The sequence below is a fragment of the Spea bombifrons genome, chromosome 1 (genome assembly GCF_027358695.1).
Source record: "Spea bombifrons isolate aSpeBom1 chromosome 1, aSpeBom1.2.pri, whole genome shotgun sequence".
Lineage (NCBI taxonomy): Eukaryota > Metazoa > Chordata > Amphibia > Anura > Pelobatidae > Spea > Spea bombifrons.
The window spans coordinates 90,272,182-90,292,870 of record NC_071087.1 but is presented as its reverse complement, the minus strand read 5'-3'; the positions used below and the strand labels follow the sequence as shown (position 1 = coordinate 90,292,870).

Below are 20,689 nucleotides of genomic sequence, written 5' to 3'. Positions count from 1 at the left end.
CCAAACAAATGCACTAAATAAACTAAAGAAGGATGGCTTGTAAGGGTAAAGACAAAATGGCTTATGTTTTGGTCTATGTGCTTACTTAAAAACAAAAAAAAAAAAAAAACAGGAGAAAAAGTTGAAGCCTTGGGTAATCGAACTCAAGACGTCGAAGTACCAAACCCAACACCTTAGCCATTAGGCTACAGAGAGTGGATGGCAGTGATCGGAAAAAGAATCCTTTATACAATACAGTGCTCCAGCTGGCCTGACTTCCAAACAAACACTAAATAAACGAAAGAATGGTGGCTTGTAGGGGCAGAGACAATATGACTTAAACACCTAAACCAATACGCTACAGAGACGTTCGCATCTCAGTATCACTGACTTGGAGTTGTGGTTAAGGCGTTGGACTTCCACCCCGTTGCTTGTGAGTTCGATTCCAGCTACTGCCGGCTTGTTCCCGCACCGGTAATGTCTGCTGTAGACTCTCCACAGCAAAACTGGTGACGGAAAAATAATCAAATTATTAATGATTCCTTTAACAATTTAATAATTCATAATAATTCATAAATAATAATAAAGTGCCATGCAATATGATATCTCGCACCAATCAGGAGGCTAGGGCTGAGGGGCAGCCCCTGATTGGCTGAGCCTGGTCAGCTGACTCCAGCGACCAATCAGCAGCCGGCCCAGGTTTCCCTCGCTCTGATTGGTCAGCCCTGGTCAGGTGACACCACCCACCAATCAGGAGGCTAGGGCTGAGGGGCAGCCCCTGATTGGCTGAGCCTGGTCAGCTGACTCCAGCGACCAATCAGCAGCCGGCCCAGGTTTCTCTCGCTCTGATTGGTCAGCCCTGGTCAGGTGACACCACCCACCAATCAGGAGGCTAGGGCTGAGGGGCAGCACCTGATTGGCCGAGCCTCGTCAGCTGACTCCAGCGACCAATCAGCAGCCGGCCCAGGTTTCCCTCGCTCTGATTGGTCAGCCCTGGTCAGGTGACACCACCCACCAATCAGGGGGCTAGGACTGAGGGGCAGCCCCTGATTGGCCGAACCTGGTCAGCTGACTCCAGCGACCAATCAGCAGCCGGCCCAGGTTTCCCTCGCTCTGATTGGTCAGCCCTGGTCAGGTGACACCACCCACCAATCAGGAGGCTAGGGCTGAGGGGCAGCCCCTGATTGGCCGAGCCTCGTCAGCTGACTCCAGCGACCAATCAGCAGCCCGCCCAGGATTCCCTCGCTCTGATTGGTCAGCCCTGGTCAGGTGACACCACCCACCAATCAGGAGGCTAGGGCTGAGGGGCAGCCCCTGATTGGCCGAGCCTCGTCAGCTGACTCCAGCGACCAATCAGCAGCCCGCCCAGGATTCCCTCGCTCTGATTGGTCAGCCCTGGTCAGGTGACACCACTCACCAATCAGGACATCTCATTGACTTAGCTATGCATTATACAGGGCCAGCCAAGCTCTTTACGCTGCAGAAACGGATTAATAATTTGGCAATTAGAATATATAGCAAAGTCAAGGAGTTTAAATCGGGTCTCTGCCGTAGACTTGCTTCTGATATTGAGGTGGTCTGTTATAGCAACCATCCACAAATAGCCAGGACTATCTTGTCCAGAGCTGCAAATTCACACAAATTAAACCCCTATGTTTGCTTTTGTACAACAGTCCACGAATCCTCACACTGGAGGAGCGAAAGCAGAAGGCTACATACCAAAGGAATATAAAAAAAAATAATCATAATACACACACACACTTAAATAATTCATTTTAATTCCATAAAAGATAAAAAATGTGAAGTTCCTTTATGTGCCACCTCAAGTCACTTCCTAGGTGGGATTTGCGTCTCTGTTTGTTCTGCCCAGCAGGGTTTGAGAAACTTTACAGTTCACCTTTTTGCCACCTTAGACTTCTTTAGTAAATTATAGCTCCATCTAGCGGTGTTAAGTTGTATTACACCTTGTTTTCTAGTTAAAGAATAATGCATTGTGGGTGATTGCAAGGCATTCTGGGAGGGAGGAGCCTCCATTTTACAGTCTTCAGTCACCAGGACTCATCATCAGAGCTGTCTCTGTATGTCTCCTTCCAAAACTCCACCATCTGTGTAATAGCATATCTGGTGAGACATTTACTTCTGTTTCAGGGACATTATAGTATTCAGAGCTGTTCAGTTATTTGTATTATCACTCAGGAAAGTTAACTGTTAGACTGTTAGCTAGTCATGTCATTCTATGTATAGGCAGCCATTTTGCCATGTACTTAACTGTTATGTAATGTTATTATACATGCATTTCATGTGCCTTGTACTTATACATGTTATTTGTATCCTTATAGTTTTACCACATCACATTACCACATCACATTACATGTGTGTAATCCTGTTTTGCCATATATACTCAACAACCTGTTCACCAATAAACAAGTTAAACTACAAAGAACAGTCCTCTTATTTGGAAGACAGGAATGGTTTATACTGAATGTCAGACTGCACACTGAGTGAACGTGTAAGAAGACAGAACAGTAAAACAGATTGCTAGTCACCAGCGATAGTGGATCTGACTGTGCGGAGCCGCCATCAGCAACGCAGTCCTATGTACAGGATTGTAGCGGCGGCCATACAGTCACAAGAAGCGAGAGTGCAGCCCCCAGCAAGCGCGACACGATCCAAACCACGTTGAAGTCCGTTCCTAGTCCTACCTAGACTGAGTCTGCACAGAGACATTAAGCAGCCAGCAAACAGGCACACCATGTCCACTAGCAAGGCATCAACATACGGGACAAGGTCACGAGCAAGCCGCTCTAGCAAGTCATCAATAAAAGAAATGGCTGCTCTCGCCCGTGCAGAAGCTGAGGCTGCAAAAGTAAGGTCTTCCTTTGCTGCACAAGAGATGCAACTAAAGAAAGAGACAGCGTGTCTGCAGGCGTCACTGGAAAAACTCGCAGCGGAGAAAGAAGCGGCAGCCGCAATAGCCAAAGCAGAGTTCCTAGAAGCCATGGAGTTCGCTGAATCTGAGAAACACAGCCAAGTACTCGGGCCAGACCTAGATCAACAAGATCCAGCTCAGCACGTCTCAGAATATGTCCATCAGCATCCCAAGACAGATGACAACTATGATCCAGTACATCAACCAGCTTTTACAGAGTGCCAAAGATCCTACCTTGAACCACAGTACCTCGAGCAGGACGATATGCGACAAAGCGATGCTGACCACAACTACCACCCTAAAGAACAAAAGCTACATCCTTCGCTTCGACTTCAAGGGACACCCTTCGCGTCAGAACGGTATTATACAGACTTCCCTAAGCCAGAAATCTCTAAAAGGTATGGTGATACACCACACACTCAGCATAACAACAGCACACCGGGTAGTATTGACGCTAACCGGGCTGCCATGGACTTCGCTAAGTTCTTTGCTAAACGGGAGCTGGTTACCAAGGGACTTGTAAAGTTCACAGATCGCCCCGAGAACTACAGGGCATGGCGAGCCTCCTTCCAGAACGCCATAAGGGACTTAGATCTTTCCTGTAGTGAGGAGTTAGATCTCTTGGTAAAATGGCTTGGAAATGAGTCTGCTGAACACGCCAGAAGAATCAGAGACATTAACATAAACTATCCAAGCAAAGGCCTAAAGATGGTGTGGGAAAGACTTAATGAGTGTTATGGGTCAATAGAAGCTATAGAAAATGCTTTATATAAGAGAGTTGATAATTTTCCCAGAATAGTAGGTAAGGGTTACCAAAAGCTCAGGGAACTCAGTGACTTACTAATAGAGGTACAGGTTGCTCAAGCAGAAGGAGATCTGCCAGGGCTAGCATTCCTGGACACCGCCCGAGGTGTTAATCCGATTGTTCTAAAACTCCCTTATAACCTACAGGAGAAATGGATCACGCATGGTTCTCATTATAAACAGGTTCATAATGTACCATTTCCCCCCTTCAGGGTGTTTGTAGACTTTGTTGCTCAACAAGCAAGGATCAGAAATGATCCCAGTTTTGACTTTACATTGTCATGTCCCACTACCCCTGGTGTCAAACCTCATAAAACACCAGTGGCAGTCCACAAAACTAATGTTGCCTCCACAGGTTCTCCTTACAGGTCTTTTAAATCCTCTCAAGGGAACAAACTCGAAGATCTTACCAGACAATGCCCCCTGCACAAGAAACCACATTCTCTACTAAAATGCAGAGCCTTCAGAGAGAAGTCCTTAGAGGACCGCAAAGAATTCCTCAAAGAAAACAACATCTGCTTCAGATGCTGCAGTACAACATCGCACTACGCCAGGAACTGTAAGGTCAGTGTGACATGCACAGAATGCGGTAGCACAGAACACAACACGGCTTTACACCCTGGACCACCCTCTCAAACATCATCCCAAGGAGAGGGGCATGACAGAAAGCAGATAGACACTGACATAGACACCCCAGCAGTCACTTCTCAGTGTACAGAGATCTGTAAAGGACTTGCAGGAGGGAAGTCCTGCTCAAAAATCTGCCTTGTCAGAGTTTATCCGGTCGGTCACCGAGATACGGCGATCAAGGTATATGCAATCTTAGATGATCAAAGCAATAGGTCTTTAGCTAAATCCACCTTCTTCGACACCTTCAACATCGTAGGGCCCGGTTCTCCCTACTCCTTAAAGACATGTGCAGGTACCGTTGAGACGGCGGGGAGGAAAGCAACTGGGTACAGGGTAGAGTCCATAGATGGTCATACCTGCTTGTCCCTGCCAACCATACTGGAGTGCAATCACATTCCTGACAACCGGTCTGAGATACCTACACCAGAGGTGGCAGCATACCACCCCCACCTGAGGCGTATAGCTCACTTGATACCGGAACTGGACCCAGAAGCCCCAATAGTCTTACTCCTTGGAAGAGACATATTACGAGTTCACAAGGCTAGAGGACACATTAACGGCCCCCAAAATGCTCCATATGCCCAGAGACTTGACCTAGGATGGGTCATCATAGGAGACGTCTGCCTAGGAGGAGCGCACAAGCCGACCTCAGTCAACAGTATGCTCACCAACACACTTGAAAATGGATGTCCTTCTCTATTCCAGCCATGTCAGAGTAGGTTCCTGATAAAAGAATTGCCACACAGCGCACCCGTGCCTTCTCCTTTCGTGGATCCCTCCTGTGAAGACCACGCCTGCGATGGTGAGCAAGATCACTTAGGGTGCACAGTCTTCCACAGGACAAGAGAAGACAACAGGGTCGCAATGTCCATAGAAGACAGGCTGTTCTTGGATATCATGGATCAAGGAATAGTAAAAGACAAGTCAAAAAGCTGGGTCACGCCTTTACTGTTTAAAACCCAAGACTACTCAAGTGATCTAAAAGACTTGGATCTTAGCACAGACTCCCTTCTGATGCAGCAAAGCCTTGGTTTGCTCTGGGATTTAAAGGCAGACACATTCACCTTCCAAATCAGCAAGGAAGAAAAAGCCTTCACACGCAGAGGAGTCCTGTCTACCATAAACATCTTATATGATCCTCTGGGATTCGTAACGCCTGTTACCATTCAAGGTAAAATGTTGTTAAGAGACTTCACCACAGAGACGGCTGATTGGGATAATCCGCTTCCCATGGAAAAAAAAGACCTGTGGACAGGATGGAGGACATCTCTCAAAGCTTTGTCCAGCCTTCGTGTGGCACGACCGTATGCTTCCGTGCCATCAACTGAAGTCAAGATGCAAAGACTTTATATCTTCTGCGACGCTTCAGTCAAGGCGATTGCAGCCGTAGCATACTTGAAGACCATAGATGTCAAAGAACAATGCCATGTGGGTTTTGTTATGAGCCGGACTAAACTGGCGCCACTCCGCGAGCACACGATACCCAGACTGGAACTCTGCGCTGCCGTGCTTGCAGTGGAGTTGGCCGAACTTATAACAACAGGAATGAACCTGGAAATTGGGGAAGTCGAGTTTTACACGGACAGTAAGGTAGTCCTAGGATATATTTGCAACGAAACAAGACGCTTTTATGTCAGCAATCGGGTGCTAAGGATCAGGAGATCCACTTGTCCTAAACAGTGGCACTATGTGTCCACACACCATAATCCTGTGGACCATGCGACTAGATCTGTAGCAACAAGTCACCTTAAAGACACAACATGGTTTATGGGTCCTGCATTCCTGTACTGTTCAACGTCTTGCAACATTGAACCTGACTCGTTTGGATTGGTAGACTCAGATGCCGACGAAGAAATCCGACCTGAAGTATCTGTTCTATGTACGGTGACTTCGGATCACCAACTCAAATCTCATCGTTTCGTCAGGTTCTCCACCTGGATGTCGCTTGTTCGTGCTATAACCTGTCTAGTTCATATGGCTCAGTCTTATAAATCAACATTACCTGAGAGCCAGAAGCCCTGCAAAGGTTGGCACCACTGCAAACATGCCTTTACCACTCCTAATTTGGAAAAGTCCAAGAACATAATAATTTGCACTATACAACGTGAATGTTATGCTGAAGAAATAGACTGCCTCCCGCAGAAGACCAGCAGTCCGAGTGCTCCTCTTGGAGAATTCAAAGATAAAGACCTCTACAGACGACAATTGAGGCAGGTGCAAAGTCTTTCTAATGCCTTCTGGGACAGGTGGAGGAAGCAGTATATCTCTACCCTACAGTCGAGAAGGAAGTGGCAAACTAACAAGCCGAACATCAGACATGGGGATGTCATGCTCATGAAAGACAGCCAGTCACACCGGAATGAGTGGCCACTGGGTCTCATCACCAACACATTCCCAAGCAAGGATGGGAACGTACGCAAGGCTGAGGTCAAAGTATGCAGGCTTGGCGAGTGCAAGCTATTCCTCAGGCCAGTAGCGGAACTTGTTTTATTGTTTTCACCTGAGATACCTAGTAGTGGCGTCGGTTGACGCCAGACGGGGAGTGTTCTGCCCAGCAGGGTTTGAGAAACTTTACAGTTCACCTTTTTGCCACCTTAGACTTCTTTAGTAAATTATAGCTCCATCTAGCGGTGTTAAGTTGTATTACACCTTGTTTTCTAGTTAAAGAATAATGCATTGTGGGTGATTGCAAGGCATTCTGGGAGGGAGGAGCCTCCATTTTACAGTCTTCAGTCACCAGGACTCATCATCAGAGCTGTCTCTGTATGTCTCCTTCCAAAACTCCACCATCTGTGTAATAGCATATCTGGTGAGACATTTACTTCTGTTTCAGGGACATTATAGTATTCAGAGCTGTTCAGTTATTTGTATTATCACTCAGGAAAGTTAACTGTTAGACTGTTAGCTAGTCATGTCATTCTATGTATAGGCAGCCATTTTGCCATGTACTTAACTGTTATGTAATGTTATTATACATGCATTTCATGTGCCTTGTACTTATACATGTTATTTGTATCCTTATAGTTTTACCACATCACATTACATGTGTGTAATCCTGTTTTGCCATATATACTCAACAACCTGTTCACCAATAAACAAGTTAAACTACAAAGAACAGTCCTCTTATTTGGAAGACAGGAATGGTTTATACTGAATGTCAGACTGCACACTGAGTGAACGTGTAAGAAGACAGAACACTGTTGGCTCAGCAAGACTCCATTTGTGATTGGGTGTAGCATTTTCCATACTTCCGTTAACTCCAAACTGGGATAGCAAACTCCACCGAGCCGTTAATGTGACAAAATAGACAATTGATGCAGGACACACTGCTTGTTTTATCCCACAGGTCTGTGCTGTTAGCTGAGCCCTCTGACGTGGGGGTGTTTTGTGGCCATCAACTTGGAACAGAAAAACACCACTTTACTACCAACAACAAGAACGGGTGCTGCCTCTATCTTCTCTTTCCAACTTGTTCACTATCCCTGCTCCCTGAAAATCAAATCTACCATTGTAGATAATAACGCAGGCTCAGGATCAGGAAAGACTAGGGAATCTCGATATGTATAAGCTTGGAGAAAATACTTGAAATCATTAAAGGCCATTTAACAAATCACAGGAGGGATGTTTGTGTCAAAAGAGGAGAAATGGTTTAACAAGGTCATGATCTGAAACTAGTGAGTTAGAGGCTTAGATGGAATGTAAAGAAGTTTTACTCCTAGAGTGGTAGAGAAATGGAACAGCCTCCCAGCAGAAGCGGTACAGACTAATAAAGTGAGGGAACGTTAGCTTCAAAGACACAACACAACAGAAAAGGGATTGAACAGGACATGTTAAAGCTATGGAAAGGAGAAGAACTACTCATGATAAGTGAAGGAAAAGACATTAGTATTATTGGAGATGATAGGGTCTGAGACGCCTCGTGCCTTCAGTAACATCAAAGGTGGAAACAGGAACAAACAACTTAAACACAAAAGAATAGGGCCAATGGCAATGCAAAAACAGAGACAGGGGAAATACTGTACAAAGATAAGTCCTGGCCTGGACACATCCCACAGCAACCACAGCACCTGGACTTCTCAAAGAAAATGAACATCAAAAGAACCAAGAGCTGCAAGTGAAGCTTAAATCCCCCCCTGGGTCTCAATCCCAATGCCTGGTTGGCTGGTGGAGTCACTTGACCAGGTTCAGCCAATCAGACACATCCAACTGCAACCACAGCACCTGGATTTCTCAAAGAAAATGGATGAGGACAATACACAAGGGTGTGGGGGCAATGGGGCATTCATTTACATGTAGGGCTGGCTGAGGGTCATCACATAAATCAATACACAATGTGGGGATGTATGGTGGGATAAATATACAATGCAGGGGTCATTTTTAAGTTGATGAGTTTGTATGGCCTGTCAATGATGATATAAATATCCAAATGTGGGGAAATGGCTAATGCTGACAGAGTGACCCAAATCCCTTTGAGTAAATCATTCAATTTAAATGCATGAACTGGGTGGCTTGTGTTTTGGTCTACCTGGTTGCTAACAATAGCTTTTTACTCCCTCACCAAACAAAAAAAAACACAATGTAGAAGAGAGCTGAGAGAAAGTTCAATATGGAACACAAGGGAATTGAACCCAGGGCCTTAAGCACTGGGGTTCAGCGCCTTATCCATTACGCTACATAGTCATTTGGGAGGGTTGTCTAGCTTGTCTCCCACACAAACACAATTCATAAACGAAAGAAGGGCAGCATGTACACTACAGACACTAGCAAACCTGTCCCCTGAAAACAATCCATTGGTTTTTGACCTCACTGCAATCTTGTAGCGTGCCTTCCTCCCAAACAAACACACCAAATAAATCAATTGGAGTGAATTAACCCCTTCATGACAAACCCCGTACATGTACGGGCTCAAAATGCATTGTTTTCAATGGGTTTAGGGACCGCCCATTGTCCTTAAGGGGTTAAACCCAGAACCTCAAAAACTAAATCCAGCATATCAACCATTGCAACACAGAGAACAGATATAAGGCCCTACAGAAACAATCCTTTAGTTTTTACAGCCCTTTAGCTAGCCTGACTCCCAAACAAATGCACTAAATAAACTAAAGAAGGATGGCTTGTAAGGGTAAAGACAAAATGGCTTATGTTTTGGTCTATGTGCTTACTTAAAAACAAAAAAAAAAAAAACAGGAGAAAAAGTTGAAGCCTTGGGTAATCGAACTCAAGACGTCGAGGTACCAAACCCAACACCTTAGCCATTAGGCTACAGAGAGTGGATGGCAGTGATCGGAAAAAGAATCCTTTATACAATACAGTGCTCCAGCTGGCCTGACTTCCAAACAAACACTAAATAAACGAAAGAATGGTGGCTTGTAGGGGCAGAGACAATATGACTTAAACACCTACAGAGACGTTCGCATCTCAGTATCACTGACTTGGAGTTGTGGTTAAGGCGTTGGACTTCCACCCCGTTGCTTGTGAGTTCGATTCCAGCTACTGCCGGCTTGTTCCCGCACCGGTAATGTCGGCTGTAAACTCTCCACAGCAAAACTGGTGACGGAAAAATAATCAAATTATTAATGATTCCTTTAACAATTTAATAATTCATAATAATTCATAAATAATAATAAAGTGCCATGCAATATGATATCTCGCACCAATCAGGAGGCTAGGGCTGAGGGGCAGCCCCTGATTGGCTGAGCCTGGTCAGCTGACTCCAGCGACCAATCAGCAGCCGGCCCAGGTTTCCCTCGCTCTGATTGGTCAGCCCTGGTCAGGTGACACCACCCACCAATCAGGAGGCTAGGACTGAGGGGCAGCCCCTGATTGGCTGAACCTGGTCAGCTGACTCCAGCGACAAATCAGCAGCCGGCCCAGGTTTCCCTCGCTCTGATTGGTCAGCCCTGGTCAGGTGACACCACCCACCAATCAGGAGGCTAGGGCTGAGGGGCAGCCCCTGATTGGCTGAGCCTGGTCAGCTGACTCCAGCGACCAATCAGCAGCCGGCCCAGGTTTCCCTCGCTCTGATTGGTCAGCCCTGGTCAGGTGACACCACCCACCAATCAGGAGGCTAGGGCTGAGGGGCAGCCCCTGATTGGCTGAGCCTGGTCAGTTGACTCCAGCGACCAATCAGCAGCCGGCCCAGGTTTCTCTCGCTCTGATTGGTCAGCCCTGGTCAGGTGACACCACCCACCAATCAGGAGGCTAGGGCTGAGGGGCAGCCCCTGATTGGCCGAGCCTCGTCAGCTGACTCCAGCGACCAATCAACAGCCGGCCCAGGTTTCCCTCGCTCTGATTGGTCAGCCCTGGTCAGGTGACACCACCCACCAATCAGGGGGCTAGGACTGAGGGGCAGCCCCTGATTGGCCGAGCCTCGTCAGCTGACTCCAGCGACCAATCAGCAGCCGGCCCAGGTTTCTCTCGCTCTGATTGGTCAGCCCTAGTCAGGTGACACCACCCACCAATCAGGAGGCTAGGGCTGAGGGGCAGCCCCTGATTGGCCGAGCCTCATCAGCTGACTCCAGCGACCAATCAGCAGCCCGCCCAGGATTCCCTCGCTCTGATTGGTCAGCCCTGGTCAGGTGACACCACCCACCAATCAGGAGGCTAGGGCTGAGAGGCAGCCCCTGATTGGCCGAGCCTCGTCAGCTGACTCCAGCGACCAATCAGCAGCCCGCCCAGGATTCCCTCGCTCTGATTGGTCAGCCCTGGTCAGGTGACACCACTCACCAATCAGGACATCTCATTGACTTAGCTATGCATTATACAGGGCCAGCCAAGCTCTTTACGCTGCAGAAACGGATTAATAATTTGGCAATTAGAATATATAGCAAAGTCAAGGAGTTTAAATCGGGTCTCTGCCGTAGACTTGCTTCTGATATTGAGGTGGTCTGTTATAGCAACCATCCACAAATAGCCAGGACTATCTTGTCCAGAGCTGCAAATTCACACAAATTAAACCCCTATGTTTGCTTTTGTACAACAGTCCACGAATCCTCACACTGGAGGAGCGAAAGCAGAAGGCTACATACCAAAGGAATATAAAAAAAAATAATCATAATACACACACACACTTAAATAATTCATTTTATTTCCATAAAAGATAAAAAATGTGAAGTTCCTTTATGTGCCACCTCAAGTCACTTCCTAGGTGGGATTTGCGTCTCTGTTGGCTCAGCAAGACTCCATTTGTGATTGGGTGTAGCATTTTCCATACTTCCGTTAACTCCAAACTAGGATAGCAAACTCCACCGAGCCGTTAATGTGACAAAATAGACAATTGATGCAGGACACACTGCTTGTTTTATCCCACAGGTCTGTGCTGTTAGCTGAGCCCTCTGACGTGGGGGTGTTTTGTGGCCATCAACTTGGAACAGAAAAACACCACTTTACTACCAACAACAAGAACGGGTGCTGCCTCTATCTTCTCTTTCCAACCTGTTCACTATCCCTGCTCCCTGAAAATCAAATCTACCATTGTAGATAATAACGCAGGCTCAGGATCAGGAAAGACTAGGGAATCTCGATATGTATAAGCTTGGAGAAAATACTTGAAATCATTAAAGGCCATTTAACAAATCACAGGAGGGATGTTTGTTTCAAAAGAGGAGAAATGGTTTAACAAGGTCATGATCTGAAACTAGTGAGTTAGAGGCTTAGATGGAATGTAAAGAAGTTTTACTCCTAGAGTGGTAGAGAAATGGAACAGCCTCCCAGCAGAAGCGGTACAGACTAATAAAGTGAGGGAACGTTAGCTTCAAAGACACAACACAACAGAAAAGGGATTGAACAGGACATGTTAAAGCTATGGAAAGGAGAAGAACTACTCATGATAAGTGAAGGAAAAGACATTAGTATTATTGGAGATGATAGGGTCTGAGACGCCTCGTGCCTTCAGTAACAGCAAAGGTGGAAACAGGAACAAACAACTTAAACACAAAAGAATAGGGCCAATGGCAATGCAAAAACAGAGACAGGGGAAATACTGTACAAAGATAAGCCCTGGCCTGGACACATCCCACAGCAACCACAGCACCTGGACTTCTCAAAGAAAATGAACATCAAAAGAACCAAGAGCTGCAAGTGAAGCTTAAATCCCCCCCTGGGTCTCAATCCCAATGCCTGGTTGGCTGGTGGAGTCACTTGACCAGGTTCAGCCAATCAGACACATCCAACTGCAACCACAGCACCTGGATTTCTCAAAGAAAATGGATGAGGACAATACACAAGGGTGTGGGGGCAATGGGGCATTCATTTACATGTAGGGCTGGCTGAGGGTCATCACATAAATCAATACACAATGTGGGGATGTATGGTGGGATAAATATACAATGCAGGGGTCATTTTTAAGTTGATGAGTTTGTATGGCCTGTCAATGATGATATAAATATCCAAATGTGGGGAAATGGCTAATGCTGACAGAGTGACCCAAATCCCTTTGAGTAAATCATTCAATTTAAATGCATGAACTGGGTGGCTTGTGTTTTGGTCTACCTGGTTGCTAACAATAGCTTTTTACTCCCTCACCAAACAAAAAAAAACACAATGTAGAAGAGAGCTGAGAGAAAGTTCAATATGGAACTCAAGGGAATTGAACCCAGGGCCTTAAGCACTGGGGTTCAGCGCCTTATCCATTACGCTACATAGTCATTTGGGAGGGTTGTCTAGCTTGTCTCCCACACAAACACAATTCATAAACGAAAGAAGGGCAGCATGTACACTACAGACACTAGCAAACCTGTCCCCTGAAAACAATCCATTGGTTTTTGACCTCACTGCAATCTTGTAGCGTGCCTTCCTCCCAAACAAACACACCAAATAAATCAATTGGAGTGAATTAACCCCTTCATGACAAACCCCGTACATGTACGGGCTCAAAATGCATTGTTTTCAATGGGTTTAGGGACCGCCCATTGTCCTTAAGGGGTTAAACCCAGAACCTCAAAAACTAAATCCAGCATATCAACCATTGCAACACAGAGAACAGATATAAGGCCCTACAGAAACAATCCTTTAGTTTTTACAGCCCTTTAGCTAGCCTGACTCCCAAACAAATGCACTAAATAAACTAAAGAAGGATGGCTTGTAAGGGTAAAGACAAAATGGCTTATGTTTTGGTCTATGTGCTTACTTAAAAACAAAAAAAAAAAAAAACAGGAGAAAAAGTTGAAGCCTTGGGTAATCGAACTCAAGACGTCGAGGTACCAAACCCAACACCTTAGCCATTAGGCTACAGAGAGTGGATGGCAGTGACCGGAAAAAGAATCCTTTATACAATACAGTGCTCCAGCTGGCCTGACTTCCAAACAAACACTAAATAATGAAAGAATGGTGGCTTGTAGGGGCAGAGACAATATGACTTAAACACCTAAACCAATACGCTACAGAGACGTTCGCATCTCAGTATCACTGACTTGGAGTTGTGGTTAAGGCGTTGAACTTCCACCCCGTTGCTTGTGAGTTCGATTCCAGCTACTGCCGGCTTGTTCCCGCACCGGTAATGTCTGCTGTAAACTCTCCACAGCAAAACTGGTGACGGAAAAATAATCAAATTATTAATGATTCCTTTAACAATTTAATAATTCATAAATAATAATAAAGTGCCATGCAATATGATATCTCGCACCAATCAGGAGGCTAGGGCTGAGGGGCAGCCCCTGATTGGCTGAGCCTGGTCAGCTGACTCCAGCGACCAATCAGCAGCCGGCCCAGGTTTCCCTCGCTCTGATTGGTCAGCCCTGGTCAGGTGACACCACCCACCAATCAGGAGACTAGGACTGAGGGGCAGCCCCTGATTGGCTGAACCTGGTCAGCTGACTCCAGCGACCAATCAGCAGCCGGCCCAGGTTTCCCTCGCTCTGATTGGTCAGCCCTGGTCAGGTGACACCACCCACCAATCAGGAGGCTAGGGCTGAGGGGCAGCCCCTGATTGGCCGAGCCTAGTCAGCTGACTCCAGCGACCAATCAGCAGCCGGCCCAGGTTTCCCTCGCTCTGATTGGTCAGCCCTGGTCAGGTGACACCACCCACCAATCAGGAGGCTAGGGCTGAGGGGCAGCCCCTGATTGGCTGAGCCTGGTCAGCTGACTCCAGCGACCAATCAGCAGCCGGCCCAGGTTTCCCTCACTCTGATTGGTCAGCCCTGGTCAGGTGACACCACCCACCAATCAGGAGGCTAGGACTGAAGGGCAGCCCCTGATTGGCCGAACCTGGTCAGCTGACTCCAGCGACCAATCAGCAGCCGGCCCAGGTTTCCCTCGCTCTGATTGGTCAGCCCTGGTCAGGTGACACCACCCACCAATCAGGAGGCTAGGGCTGAGGGGCAGCCCCTGATTGGCTGAGCCTGGTCAGCTGACTCCAGCGACCAATCAGCAGCCGGCCCAGGTTTCTCTCGCTCTGATTGGTCAGCCCTGGTCAGGTGACACCACCCACCAATCAGGAGGCTAGGGCTGAGGGGCAGCACCTGATTGGCCGAGCCTCGTCAGCTGACTCCAGCGACCAATCAACAGCCGGCCCAGGTTTCCCTCGCTCTGATTGGTCAGCCCTGGTCAGGTGACACCACCCACCAATCAGGGGGCTAGGACTGAGGGGCAGCCCCTGATTGGCCGAACCTGGTCAGCTGACTCCAGCGACCAATCAGCAGCCGGCCCAGGTTTCCCTCGCTCTGATTGGTCAGCCATGGTCAGGTGACACCACCCACCAATCAGGAGGCTAGGGCTGAGGGGCAGCCCCTGATTGGCCGAGCCTCGTCAGCTGACTCCAGCGACCAATCAGCAGCCGGCCCAGGTTTCTCTCGCTCTGATTGGTCAGCCCTGGTCAGGTGACACCACCCACCAATCAGGAGGCTAGGGCTGAGGGGCAGCCCCTGATTGGCCGAGCCTCGTCAGCTGACTCCAGCGACCAATCAGCAGCCCGCCCAGGATTCCCTCGCTCTGATTGGTCAGCCCTGGTCAGGTGACACCACTCACCAATCAGGACATCTCATTGACTTAGCTATGCATTATACAGGGCCAGCCAAGCTCTTTACGCTGCAGAAACGGATTAATAATTTGGCAATTAGAATATATAGCAAAGTCAAGGAGTTTAAATCGGGTCTCTGCCGTAGACTTGCTTCTGATATTGAGGTGGTCTGTTATAGCAACCATCCACAAATAGCCAGGACTATCTTGTCCAGAGCTGCAAATTCACACAAATTAAACCCCTATGTTTGCTTTTGTACAACAGTCCACGAATCCTCACACTGGAGGAGCGAAAGCAGAAGGCTACATACCAAAGGAATATAAAAAAAAATAATCATAATACACACACACACTTAAATAATTCATTTTAATTCCATAAAAGATAAAAAATGTGAAGTTCCTTTATGTGCCACCTCAAGTCACTTCCTAGGTGGGATTTGCGTCTCTGTTGGCTCAGCAAGACTCCATTTGTGATTGGGTGTAGCATTTTCCATACTTCCGTTAACTCCAAACTGGGATAGCAAACTCCACCGAGCCGTTAATGTGACAAAATAGACAATTGATGCAGGACACACTGCTTGTTTTATCCCACAGGTCTGTGCTGTTAGCTGAGCCCTCTGACGTGGGGGTGTTTTGTGGCCATCAACTTGGAACAGAAAAACACCACTTTACTACCAACAACAAGAACGGGTGCTGCCTCTATCTTCTCTTTCCAACCTGTTCACTATCCCTGCTCCCTGAAAATCAAATCTACCATTGTAGATAATAACGCAGGCTCAGGATCAGGAAAGACTAGGGAATCTCGATATGTATAAGCTTGGAGAAAATACTTGAAATCATTAAAGGCCATTTAACAAATCACAGGAGGGATGTTTGTGTCAAAAGAGGAGAAATGGTTTAACAAGGTCATGATCTGAAACTAGTGAGTTAGAGGCTTAGATGGAATGTAAAGAAGTTTTACTCCTAGAGTGGTAGAGAAATGGAACAGCCTCCCAGCAGAAGCGGTACAGACTAATAAAGTGAGGGAACGTTAGCTTCAAAGACACAACACAACAGAAAAGGGATTGAACAGGACATGTTAAAGCTATGGAAAGGAGAAGAACTACTCATGATAAGTGAAGGAAAAGACATTAGTATTATTGGAGATGATAGGGTCTGAGACGCCTCGTGCCTTCAGTAACAGCAAAGGTGGAAACAGGAACAAACAACTTAAACACAAAAGAATAGGGCCAATGGCAATGCAAAAACAGAGACAGGGGAAATACTGTACAAAGATAAGCCCTGGCCTGGACACATCCCACAGCAACCACAGCACCTGGACTTCTCAAAGAAAATGAACATCAAAAGAACCAAGAGCTGCAAGTGAAGCTTAAATCCCCCCCTGGGTCTCAATCCCAATGCCTGGTTGGCTGGTGCAGTCACTTGACCAGGTTCAGCCAATCAGACACATCCAACTGCAACCACAGCACCTGGATTTCTCAAAGAAAATGGATGAGGACAATACACAAGGGTGTGGGGGCAATGGGGCATTCATTTACATGTAGGGCTGGCTGAGGGTCATCACATAAATCAATACACAATGTGGGGATGTATGGTGGGATAAATATACAATGCAGGGGTCATTTTTAAGTTGATGAGTTTGTATGGCCTGTCAATGATGATATAAATATCCAAATGTGGGGAAATGGCTAATGCTGACAGAGTGACCCAAATCCCTTTGAGTAAATCATTCAATTTAAATGCATGAACTGGGTGGCTTGTGTTTTGGTCTACCTGGTTGCTAACAATAGCTTTTTACTCCCTCACCAAACAAAAAAAAACACAATGTAGAAGAGAGCTGAGAGAAAGATCAATATGGAGCTCAAGGGAATTGAACCCAGGGCCTTAAGCACTGGGGTTCAGCGCCTTATCCATTACGCTACATAGTCATTTGGGAGGGCTGTCTAGCTTGTCTCCCACACAAACACAATTCATAAACGAAAGAAGGGCAGCATGTACACTACAGACACTAGCAAACCTGTCCCCTGAAAACAATCCATTGGTTTTTGACCTCACTGCAATCTTGTAGCGTGCCTTCCTCCCAAACAAACACACCAAATAAATCAATTGGAGTGAATTAACCCCTTCATGACAAACCCCGTACATGTACGGGCTCAAAATGCATTGTTTTCAATGGGTTTAGGGACCACCCATTGTCCTTAAGGGGTTAAACCCAGAACCTCAAAAACTAAATCCAGCATATCAACCATTGCAACACAGAGAACAGATATAAGGCCCTACAGAAACAATCCTTTAGTTTTTACAGCCCTTTAGCTAGCCTGACTCCCAAACAAATGCACTAAATAAACTAAAGAAGGGTGGCTTGTAAGGGTAAAGACAAAATGGCTTATGTTTTGGTCTATGTGCTTACTTAAAAACAAAAAAAAAAAACAGGAGAAAAAGTTGAAGCCTTGGGTAATCGAACTCAAGACGTCGAGGTACCAAACCCAACACCTTAGCCATTAGGCTACAGAGAGTGGATGGCAGTGATCTGAAAAAGAATCCTTTATACAATACAGTGCTCCAGCTGGCCTGACGTAATAAACTAAAGAATGGTGGCTTGTAGGGGCAGAGACAATATGACTTAAACACCTAAACCAATACGCTACAGAGACGTTCGCATCTCAGTATCACTGACTTGGAGTTGTGGTTAAGGTGTTGGACTTCCACCCCGTTGCTTGTGAGTTCGATTCCAGCTACTGCCGGCTTGTTCCCGCACCGGTAATGTCTGCTGCAAACTCTCCACAGCAAAACCGGGGACGGAAAAATAATGGAATTATTAATGATTCCTTTAACAATTTAATAATTCATAATAATTCATAAATAATAATAAAGTGCCATGCAATATGATATCTCGCACCAATCAGGAGGCTAGGGCTGAGGGGCAGCCCCTGATTGGCTGAGCCTGGTCAGCTGACTCCAGCGACCAATCAGCAGCCGGCCCAGGTTTCCCTCGCTCTGATTGGTCAGCCCTGGTCAGGTGACACCACCCACCAATCAGGAGGCTAGGACTGAGGGGCAGCCCCTGATTGGCTGAACCTGGTCAGCTGACTCCAGCGACCAATCAGCAGCCGGCCCAGGTTTCCCTCGCTCTGATTGGTCAGCCCTGATCAGGTGACACCATCCACCAATCAGGAGGCTAGGGCTGAGGGGCAGCCCCTGATTGGCCGAGACTAGTCAGCTGACTCCAGCGACCAATCAGCAGCCGGCCCAGGTTTCCCTCGCTCTGATTGGTCAGCCCTGGTCAGGTGACACCACCCACCAATCAGGAGGCTAGGGCTGAGGGGCAGCCCCTGATTGGCTGAGCCTGGTCAGCTGACTCTAGCGACCAATCAGCAGCCGGCCCAGGTTTCCCTCACTCTGATTGGTCAGCCCTGGTCAGGTGACACCACCCACCAATCAGGAGGCTAGGGCTGAGGGGCAGCCCCTGATTGGCCGAGCCTCGTCAGCTGACTCCAGCGACCAATCAGCAGCCGGCCCAGGTTTCCCTCGCTCTGATTGGTCAGCCCTGGTCAGGTGACACCACCCACCAATCAGGAGGCTAGGACTGAAGGGCAGCCCCTGATTGGCCGAACCTGGTCAGCTGACTCCAGCGACCAATCAGCAGCCGGCCCAGGTTTCCCTCGCTCTGATTGGTCAGCCCTGGTCAGGTGACACCACCCACCAATCAGGGGGCTAGGACTGAGGGGCAGCCCCTGATTGGCCGAACCTGGTCAGCTGACTCCAGCGACCAATCAGCAGCCGGCCCAGGTTTCCCTCGCTCTGATTGGTCAGCCATGGTCAGGTGACACCACCCACCAATCAGGAGGCTAGGGCTGAGGGGCAGCCCCTGATTGGCCGAGCCTCGTCAGCTGACTCCAGCGACCAATCAGCAGCCGGCCCAGGTTTCTCTCGCTCTGATTGGTCAGCCCTGGTCAGGTGACACCACCCACCAATCAGGAGGCTAGGGCTGAGGGGCAGCCCCTGATTGGCCGAGCCTCGTCAGCTGACTCCAGCGACCAATCAGCAGCCCGCCCAGGATTCCCTCGCTCTGATTGGTCAGCCCTGGTCAGGTGACACCACCCACCAATCAGGAGGCTAGGGCTGAGGGGCAGCCCCTGATTGGCCGAGCCTCGTCAGCTGACTCCAGCGACCAATCAGCAGCCCGCCCAGGATTCCCTCGCTCTGATTGGTCAGCCCTGGTCAGGTGACACCACCCACCAATCAGGAGGCTAGGGCTGAGGGGCAGCCCCTGATTGGCTGAGCCTGGTCAGCTGACTCCAGCGACCAATCAGCAGCCGGCCCAGGTTTCCCTCACTCTGATTGGTCAGCCCTGGTCAGGTGGCACTACCCACCAATCAGGAGGCTAGGGCTGAGGGGCAGCCCCTGATTGGCTGAGCCTCGTCAGCTGACTCCAGCGACCAATCAGCAGCCGGCCCAGGTTTCTCTCGCTCTGATTGGTCAGCCCTGGTCAGGTGACACCACCCACCAATCAGGAGGCTAGGGCTGAGGGGCAGCCCCTGATTGGCCGAGCCTCGTCAGCTGACTCCAGCGACCAATCAGCAGCCCGCCCAGGATTCCCTCGCTCTGATTGGTCATCCCTGGTCAGGTGACACCACTCACCAATCAGGACATCTCATTGACTTAGCTATGCATTATACAGGGCCAGCCAAGCTCTTTACGCTGCAGAAACGGATTAATAATTTGGCAATTAGAATATATAGCAAAGTCAAGGAGTTTAAATCGGGTCTCTGCCGTAGACTTGCTTCTGATATTGAGGTGGTCTGTTATAGCAACCATCCACAAATAGCCAGGACTATCTTGTCCAGAGCTGCAAATTCACACAAATTAAACCCCTATGTTTGCTTTTGTACAACAGTCCACGAATCCTCACACTGCTATTTCTTCATGGATGTCACAACACTACCTGAAACTTAATCTTTCTAAAACGGAACTCATTATCTTCCCTCCCTCCATCTCCACTCCACTACCTGAATTCTCTATCACCATTAACAACACAACTATCTCTCCTACTAACCAGGCCCGATGCCTTGGGGTCATCCTTGACTCAAACCTCTCCTTCATCCCTCACATTCAGTCCCTCGCCAGATCCTGCCGCCTGCACCTAAAAAACATCTCTCGTATCCGCCCATTCCTCACCCAAGAATCCACAAAAACTCTGGTTCATTCACTTATCATTTCCCGTCTAGACTACTGCAACACTCTTCTGGTTGGCATTCCACTGTCTCGACTCTCTCCACTACAGTCTATCCTTAATGCCGCTGCTAGGCTCATCTTCCTTGCACGTCGCTCCTCTTCTGCTTCCCCCCTCTGTGAATCCCTCCACTGGCTCCCAATTACCTTTAGAATTAAATT

At 47.9% G+C, this 20,689-nt stretch overlaps 1 long non-coding RNA gene across 1 annotated transcript; it reads left to right on the top strand.

Moving 5' to 3' along the window:
• Positions 1–1,854: 1,854 nt before the first annotated feature.
• On the top strand, positions 1,855–2,422 carry LOC128495254 (uncharacterized). Its single transcript, XR_008354222.1, has 2 exons — positions 1,855–2,103; positions 2,319–2,422. It is a non-coding gene; the product is annotated as an uncharacterized LOC128495254 (long non-coding RNA).
• Positions 2,423–20,689: the final 18,267 nt, after the last annotated feature.